A 9,200-nucleotide genomic window follows, 5' to 3' on the forward strand; every position below is an offset into this window, starting at 1 on the left:
GGCATTAGTTTTTTTTTTCTGAGACCCAGGGTCTTTCACTTTCCTTTCTCCTCATTACTGAAGCTTCCATGGAGTTTTTTCTTTGACATGATCTTCTCTTGTGACCTAATCTTTCTCTATGACCTACAAAGCATCATCCCTTGCATCTCAACGAGCAAAGGGAGCACCATTTTGCAAGATCGCTGGTGGAAGATCCTCAAAGTAAGGCAGTAAAGATCAAAGCATGGCAGGGGCAGACTTGCGGGCAGCCTTTGCGGACATCTGCTTGCGGGGGGGGGGGGGGGGGGGGGCTTGCCTCCCACGGACTTGCGGGCTGTCAAAGCGATACCTCAGGCACTTCTCAACAGGCTCCATGCACTTTTTGAATAGATCCATGTTGAGCTCTTCAAAACGAGCTCGCATGATTGTTGAATAGAAATCAATGCCTTCGTAAAGGGAGTCAATCTCAATGGTTGTTTGAGGAGTAGATGAAAGTGTCCTCTTCGCTCTTTCACAGGCTGTTCTCAACCTCCACAGGGCTCTGGCATTTCCTGTGCGTATCACCAGCAAATCAATGCCTTCATAAAGGGAGTCAATCTCAATGGTTGTTTGAGCAGTAGATGAAAATGTTATCTTCGCTCTTTCACAGGCTGTTCTCAACCTCCGCAGGGCTCTGGCATTTCCTGTGCGTATCACCAACAAATCAATGCCTTCGTAAAGGGAGTCAATCTCAATGGTTGTTTGAGCAGTAGATGAAAGTGCCCTCTTCTCTCTTTCACAGACTGTTCTCAACCTCAGTAGGGCTCTGACATTTCGTGTGCGTATCACCAGCAATTGCTTTCACTTCAAAGATGCCTTCTTCGATAGTCAGGAGGGACATATCAAACGTACCACCACCAAGATCGAAGATGAGCACGTTCTTCTCACCAACGGTGCTTGCTTTTTTGTCCAGACCATAGGCAATAGCTACAACAGTTGTCTCATTGATAATTATCATCATGTTCAAGCCAGAAATCACACCAGCATCCTTGGTAGCCTGCCTCTGTGAGTCATTGAAGTACGTAGGCACTGTGACCACAACATTTCTTATGCTAGTTCCCAAGTAAGCTTCGGCAATCTCCTTCATTTTGGTAAGCACCATGGAAGAGATTTCCTTCGCAGCGAACTGCTTCTCCTCGCCTTTGTAGTGCAAGACAATCATAGGCTTATCGCCAGGCCCAGCTATGACCTTAAATGGCCACATCTTCATGTCACTTTGAACAGAAGGATCCGAAAATCCGCGACCAATGAGTCGCTTGGTAGGCTCCATGTATTTTCCGAACAGGTCCTAAGTGCACCAGTGAAACTCGCCTTGTAGGTGTTCTCATTGCTCGATTTATGACTTGGAGAGGCCAGGGTTGTTGAGGCTTCCTTGTTTGGATGTGTTTCTCACTCGGTAGGGCTTCCATTTTGGTCAAACAGCAGAGCTGCAAGTGAGGCCCTGAGCGGGTACAGCTGGCCATCATTTGTCATAATCCTGTGATGAAAAGCAGAATTGCCATTAGCCTCAGCTACGCCATTGTGAGTGGCACTTCCTCTTGAAGAGTTAGACTTAGACTGAACAGGTGCTGAAGAGACTTGCACTCCTGGTTGAGGTGATTCTGCATGTATAGCTGTGGTGTTGGGCATGCTTGTCAGAGGTGTAGTTGTTTTGCCCATTGCTGGCATGTACTCTGCAGAGGCAGATTGATCAAACTCCATGTCACTAAACACAAACAACCGCTGGATCATTTTCTCTGGGGGCAATTCAGAGGCCCGGGCAAGCTCCAGAAGCGTCCGGAACACTTTCTGAAAGTTAGTGTTCATACCCCAATCCATTCTAGAAATTGGACAGAGAAATTGCAGGGATTGTCCTTACGGATTTGTATGCAAAACTTGGATGCCTTGAGGATGCATATGTATTTGTCTGACAGGTTGCCTGAAGGCACTCTTGCTTGCAAAGGAAAGTTAGTGACTTCCCATTTAACAATGGAAGAGAAATGGTGTAGCCACTAAGAGCTTCTGCAAGTGATATTTTCTGAATCACTATCAGGTTTTATCTTGATTGACAGAACCTCTTCAATAGTTGATGTCTTCCCGCCAGCACCCAACACATTTCGAGATATTTTCATTTTCCTCATAGATCCATTGTAGAGCTCTTCCAAAGTACAGGGGGAGCAAGGGCTGCTACATTTAGGCTTAACTCTGCAAAGGCATCAACTGTCCATCAACAATTTCAAATGCAACTGAGTGCTTAGTGAGTTGTATTTGACTCACCGGGAGAGCTTTGTCTTGGACGAAGGTCTTGTGGGAAAGAAGTTGTGTGAAGCCTTCTTTGGGAAAGCCTCTAGTCCTTGAGAGAATTTGCCAGTTTGATAGTGAAATGCAAGTAGGAAACAGATGTGTTGAAAGAGTCACCAATATTTGAAGGATCTTTATCAACATTGAAGGTATTAGACCATTTCTTCAAAGGCTCATCAACACTTCTCTTGAAGATTCAACAAAGTCTTGTGCCATTTGGTTCTTCTTCAACAATCTACAGTTCATGGAGAACCATTGGAGCATTATTGAGTAGAGTATGATGCTGGGATATACTACTATTTTGGTTCAAGCGTTTTACTACAAGATTGGCTTTGAGGAGTTCATCAAGCAAGCTCAAGTAATTGGGTATCTTCTTACCTTTGAATCTACTTGGTATGATTCAATTCATTGGGTACTTTGAAGCTTGCAACCAACTCAAGCTATATTGGAGTTTGTTTCTTGGTTAGCTCCATTTTGAAGCAACTATTGGAGTTCTCAATGCTTATGGGTTTTGCTTGATCAAGTGGTTGAGAGTATGTAGTAAGGATCAGTTGGGCTATTTTTAGAGCAATTATTGGATGTATCAAGGATGTAATTGCAGGGTTTGTGCATGTCTAATCAGTGTTCTTACTGATCTTAAGTGCCTTACAACTTTCCCTAGATGAAAGGTAATGATTACGAGGCAAAATAGGGTCATTACAGTGCTAAACAAGGTGCAGTCCAAACAGGGACAGATTTGGGAAAGTTGCTACAAAAATTAGTAGCATCATTCTAATGACAAAGGAACAACTGGAATTGATACTAGACATCACAAGCTTCGAGTGGAGCCATCAAACGTCTCATTTGGACACATATTTCTCAAGCTAGAGCCTATTTAGTACCGGCAGTTCACTAGCAGTTCACTGTGGATAGTTCTGGAAATTCTTAAACAGAGAGGGGTATTGCTACTCCTAAATTCAAACCAGGATTTCTACTTGATATTAGACATCCTAACTTTCGAGTCAAGCTATCATACACCTTATTTGGACTTATATTTTTCAAGGTAGGGCTGAAGATGGCAAGCCAACAGGATTGCAAGGATTGTATGGACTTGGTGACTTTTCTTTTGGTCTGCATGTGTTGAATCTTAGGGCAGGGTATAGTTGAATATATCTGCTGGTCCTGATTTGAGGACTGTGTATTTTGGGAGTATGCACGTCAGATGAATGAAACCAGAATTTTAAGGCAAGGACAAGAACAACATATCTCTTCAACTTGACTGCAATGGCAGTTGAGATCAATAGCTCCAGCTCTAGTGAACAAGGTTGGCTTCAAACACAGGCTAAAATTGACAAACTTGGAGTTTTAACTGATCAGTGTATTGCTCTTATGAAGGCAGTTATGGAAAAAATAGCAAGACCTGAATCGAATGCTTCTGATTATGGCCAACATGTATATGCTGATGGTACACTTGAATCAAATGCTTATGCTTATGAGCATCCACCTCTTCAGCAACATAGTTATGATTATACTTGTGAAGCTCTCTTGGTTGACCAGCCCAGTTCTTATGGATGTGACAAAAATGGTTATGCTTATCAGTACACTTCTAGCTTTGATCAACAACAAGCAAGTGATTATGACCGACATTATGCCAATACCTATGCTCATGGACTTGCCAATCATCATACTTATGGACAGCCTAGGATGCAAGGACATCATTGTAATCATGTTGGACAGTCATCATGCAATCTTGGACAGCATGTTTATGGGCAACAATATGACCAAAGTTTTGGTAGTAGGCAACAGCAAATAGATGTATTTGGACAGCAGCATGAACATTTTTGTGACATGTATTCTCATAGAGATTATGGACAGTATGACCAATGCTGTGGGATCAATGATCAAAGGCAGCATGCTTATGTACGTGAGCAGCAAACATCAGTGGAAGCAAATGCATATGCTCAACAAAACTGTCCCTCTGATGCGTAGCAGGGCTGTTATCACCATATGCAGTATGGACAGCATGAGCATTATGGTCATGAGCATGGACAGCCATCTGTTGTACATGAGCAGCAAGATGACTATGAGCAGCATGTCAGAACTATTATTGGGCTGACCAATGGTGATGAGCAGGTGTGTAAATTGCTATCTAAGGCTAAATGTGTTAGACACCTTACTAGTGATACGATACGGGAACTGCATGCTGCAAGCTTATGCTATCGATGTGCTAAGCCACTATCTTGTAATCACCAAGCCACATGCAGGGTAAAGACTGCCAAAATATTCTTGGTATTTGAATATTATGATGCAAATGATAGAGAAGACCTTGTTGAAGACCATTTTGGTATGAGTCCACCACAAGAACCTCAGTTCAAGAAAGTAGATCATGGACAACATGTGGATTTGGATGATCATCATGCAATGGTGACTTCAACCTCATATGCTTTAGTCATACAGAGCATGGTGATGCCTGAGAGGCTTATGGAAGAGTTAGTGAATACCATCATGATGATCATGCTTCCAACTGTACTTGACTTTGATCTTATGAAAGTTGATCCAATGCATGGCAACGATACCACTTTCCCTTTTGATCCGGGTGGCTACAGGCTGATTTTGACCCTCTCTATAGATTAGTACTGCTATGGAATATTAGGTAATCTTTTCTTTTACCACTTGTAATGCTGTACAGAGTAGTACTCTGTAGCCCACTACTTGGCTATACCAATAAGTCTGATATTTGTTTGAGGACAAAAACTTCATTTTTGAGTGGGGATGGATTGTAAGAAGCTGAGAATAAGGAATTAGTGTACATTACAAATTATCAAACCCACTAAGGTGTTGTCTTTGTTGTTCCGTCAGTGGTCTTTGATTTTGTTTGACTGGATTCATTGCTTTTGGGAGACTCTTCCGTGCGTCTTTCGACCATTGCATATACACCCCTACCAAGTATTTATTTTGTGAGCTTTATTTCTTTTCATTACCCCCTTAATCACCTACGGATCCTACTTGTCTGCTTTCTTGACCTACTCAGGTTTAAAGAAGGGTGTGCCTCCACCTCTTCCATCTGATCCAGTACCTCCCCCTCCACCTTCAAAAGAGTCAGAACCAATTGATATAGAGGATCTAGATTCTCCTCCTCCCCTAGTCATACAACGCAAACACTTGAAGCAAGTGGCAAATAAAGCTCCTTCAGTTCTTCCTTTCGTGCCACTTCCTGCTACATCTGGCAGTGATCTCCCTACTTATCTCACATGTAACAACTTGTTCAGGGCACATAGAGAAGGTTCGTTGGACATATCAGTCCCCTCACTGAACAGTCTAGTCTCGGGAGATGCCATTCCTTTCCTATGAAAAGACATTCAGAGTTCAATTGAACTGTCAGTGACAGCCTGTGTTCAACAACTATATGCTTCCTTTTATGAAGAACTGATGCAGTCTAAAGACCAGTTGCATAAGGCAACATCGAGTTAGCCTCTGTTAAGGACACACAGGCAGATTTGTTTAAGTAGATGGAGCAACAAACCCACCTGATTGAAACTCAACGAGATGAGATATCTTCTTTGAAGATTCAGTTAACAAAGGCTCAATCAGAGGTCACTAGAATCTCAGAGGAGAAGGAGAGGATGTCCAAAGAAGCGCAAGAGTTTCAAACTCTTTTCGATGTAAAACTCTCAGCCTTACAGACTGCTAATGACATAGTGGAATCACAAGCTTCCCAAATCAAACAGTTGCACGACCAACTGGCAAAGTCACGGTCTGTTCCTCCAAGCCCTAATGCTCCCCTGATCCCTTCTCTCTCACAACAGGACTTGGTAGTTCTCCAGAGATAGGCTACCTTGTGTCCTCTCTTCCAAGATAAAGTGGAAAGATTGTAGTCCAGGATGGATCTGCTATGGTCTACCTTTGAGCATTTCCAGGAATATGTTCCTCCGGACCATTCTTTCTTTGTCCACTATCAATTACAGAAGTTGGCCTTTTACCTGAAGCTTTCAACGATGGATCTTCCTCTTTCAGAGGATGGTTGGAGTAGGGCTTGGTCTCCTGAGTTGCTAAGACAGAAGTGGTCCATATGGTGTTTGAAGATTCTCTCACGACAGATACCAGGTTGCTATCATATGTAAACGCCCCGAACAACATAGTATGCTTAACAATTATGATATTCGCTTGTTTTCGAGATTTAATATAAAAGAGAATGAACACTTAAAGCTGAAAATGAAAATTACTCACAAAATTACAGGCATGAAAATGTAAAAGTAATGGAGACAAGATTGAGGGTTGAAGATGGGCAACCCCCCCCGAAGGAATATATTTCTGCTCAACCCAAGTCCCTTAGGGAAGAGCTCAGTTACAATCAACCTGAGAGTGAGAAGAAGTAATTCTCACTCTCACAAGATCATGCAAAGATGTACAAACACACATGCATTATCTATTATGCAATGATAAGAACTGATTTCTTTACACTATGAGAGAAGAAAAAAAAGGAATCCAGCCTTTCTCCATCGTTGATCAGCAGTACATGGATAGGGCTTGCTTCTTGTAGCTAAAATGGAAGAAAGAGCTCGAGAAGGAGGTGTTGTAATGAATTTACAGGCTTGCTGTCCTGTAAAACAACAGTGATAGAAGAGGGAATATGGAGGAATTTGATAATGGAGAATTGGGGGATGATGATGGGGATGGATGGGGCCAGTTTCTAGCTATTTGTGGGTGTTGTACATGAGTTTACAGCAAAGAAAAATGATGATGAATGAAGAAAAACGAGCTCTTATTTATAAGAGAGGGGAGAGCTAGTACAAAAGGGGAAAGTGGAGTAGCACAAGACAAGTGTCCAGCCACATGTCATGAGATGTGACAAGTGGTGGGACACTTGGAAACTTGTGTGACAAGTGTCTTGACACTTATCTCTTCTCTATGGCCTTCCTTTTTGGGTTGAATACTGTCAAGAATAGAAACAACCAAATTTAGTAAGCATAGTCAGAGTACAGAACTTACTATTTTTAGAATGACATCCCTATTTTTTAGGACTAGCATTTTTAGGCTAATTTGAGGCTCCTAAATTTTAGGAACCTCCTAAAATTTAGGGATCTCCTAAAATTTAGGGACCCCCCAATATGGGTGTCATATGAAAGCTTTTTCCGTGTACATCGCAAAAATGGTATCTGAATCTTCATGCGACTTTCCTATGCAAAGAAATGTGCATTTCAAGCTTTCAGCCCACACATGCACATTATACAAGCATTTCATGATCATGCCATCTTGTTGATTGTAACTGTTTGTTCTCGTGGATCTAGCCCACACTTCAAGGCATCAATCCTTTCTGTGTGCGAGTCTAACCCTGATATGCGTGAGTTCTAGTCACAGGCGCCCAATTGGGTCATATAGGTGGAAGTGTGAACTATCTTTTCTCTAACCCACCGCGTGGGTCCACCATAACCTGTGACCACTCATCAGTGGCCAGCTCCAATGCACTTTTCTTTATATCTAATTAGTGCAAAGGAAATAAATTTAATAAATCATTATATAGACAAATTAATGAAAAAGGATACAAAATCTGTTTCTATAGAGTTGTGCCAGCCCTCTGGCTTTTATTTAGTTGTCCTCAGCTGAAAAGCTTCTTGATATTGCTGTAGAATATTTGGGTAATCCTTCATGAATTTTTCATCTACCCACTGTGCATCTGTTGTGGGTAGATTCTTGAATTTTAGAAAGAATTTTCGTGTCACAAGGCCACTTCTCGTGGTTCGATCCTTGAGAAACAAAATCTTTTCAGGTTCCAAGAGTTGCTCTGTTTCTTCAACTTCTGGGGGATCTTCAGTAATGGGTTCCTTTGGTTCTGGTCCTATGTAAGGTTTTAGCAAACTTACATGAAAAGCATTGTGTATTTTCTAATGAGTAGGAAGCTCAAGTCGATAAGAAACTTCATTTATTTTCTCAATCACTTTGAAGGGTCCAAAGTATCTACTGGAGAGCTTTGGAAAAGATGAATTTTGACCAGAACCTTGTTTGAGCCTGCTTTTATCAAACTTTAGCAAGACATATTGACCTTTTTCAAAAGCCAAAGGTCTTCTTCGTTTATCTGCTTGCTTCTTTTGTTGCTCTTGCGCAACTTTGATAGTGGCTCGAACTTGATCCATTGTTGTTTTTAAATCTCTGTTTGGCCGTCAGTTTGAGGATGAAAAGCTGAGGAGAACTTTAAAGTGGTTTCCAAATTCTCAAATAAAGCACGCCAAAAGTTACTTGTGAATTTGGAGTCTCTATCTGAAATGATCTCAGAAGGCATACCATGTAATCTGAAGATATGTTGAATGAAAAGTCTTGCAGCTTGTGCGGATTTCAATGTTTTATGACATGGAATAAAATGTGATTGTTTGCTGAATCTATCAATTATGACCCAAATCATATCATGACCTTGAGGTATTCTTGGAATACCTGAGATGAAATCCATTGTGATAGATTCCCATGGATCTTTGGGCACTGGAAGAGGTTGCAACAATCCTGGAATCTTCTGCCTATCATATTTGGATTTTTGGCATACCAGACAAGCCTCAATGAAGTTATGTGTATCTTTTCGTAATGTTGGCCAATAAAAGTAGCGCTCAATTGCACTTAGAGTGGCTGCCCTCCCTCTATGCCCTGCATAAGGGGGTTCATGACTTTCTTTAAGCACCTTTTGTCGAACAGGAAGAGTGACACAAAGGCGATTGTTCATGAGAAGGTAACCGTCCTTGATGGAATAATCTGGATGAGAACCTCCTTGCTGTAAATTTGACCAAATTGCTGCAAAATCAGTATCTTCATCATAAGTATTCTTCATCGTTTGAAAATCTTCATGATGAGCCACTGTAATAGTTGCAATGTGAGGCACTCTAGAAAGTGCATCAGCAACTACATTTTGTTTCCCTGGAGTGTACATAATTTGAAAATGA

The 9,200-nt window shown here is 41.6% G+C and overlaps 1 pseudogene; it reads right to left on the reverse strand.

Annotated features, from left to right (window-relative positions):
• Positions 1–216: 216 nt before the first annotated feature.
• On the reverse strand, positions 217–1,288 carry LOC148040181 (heat shock cognate 70 kDa protein pseudogene; annotated as a pseudogene).
• Positions 1,289–9,200: the final 7,912 nt, after the last annotated feature.

This window comes from Lygodium microphyllum, chromosome 2 (genome assembly GCF_053477565.2).
Source record: "Lygodium microphyllum isolate KBCC chromosome 2, Lygodium_microphyllum_v1.1.10, whole genome shotgun sequence".
In the NCBI taxonomy this organism is placed as follows: domain Eukaryota; kingdom Viridiplantae; phylum Streptophyta; class Polypodiopsida; order Schizaeales; family Lygodiaceae; genus Lygodium; species Lygodium microphyllum.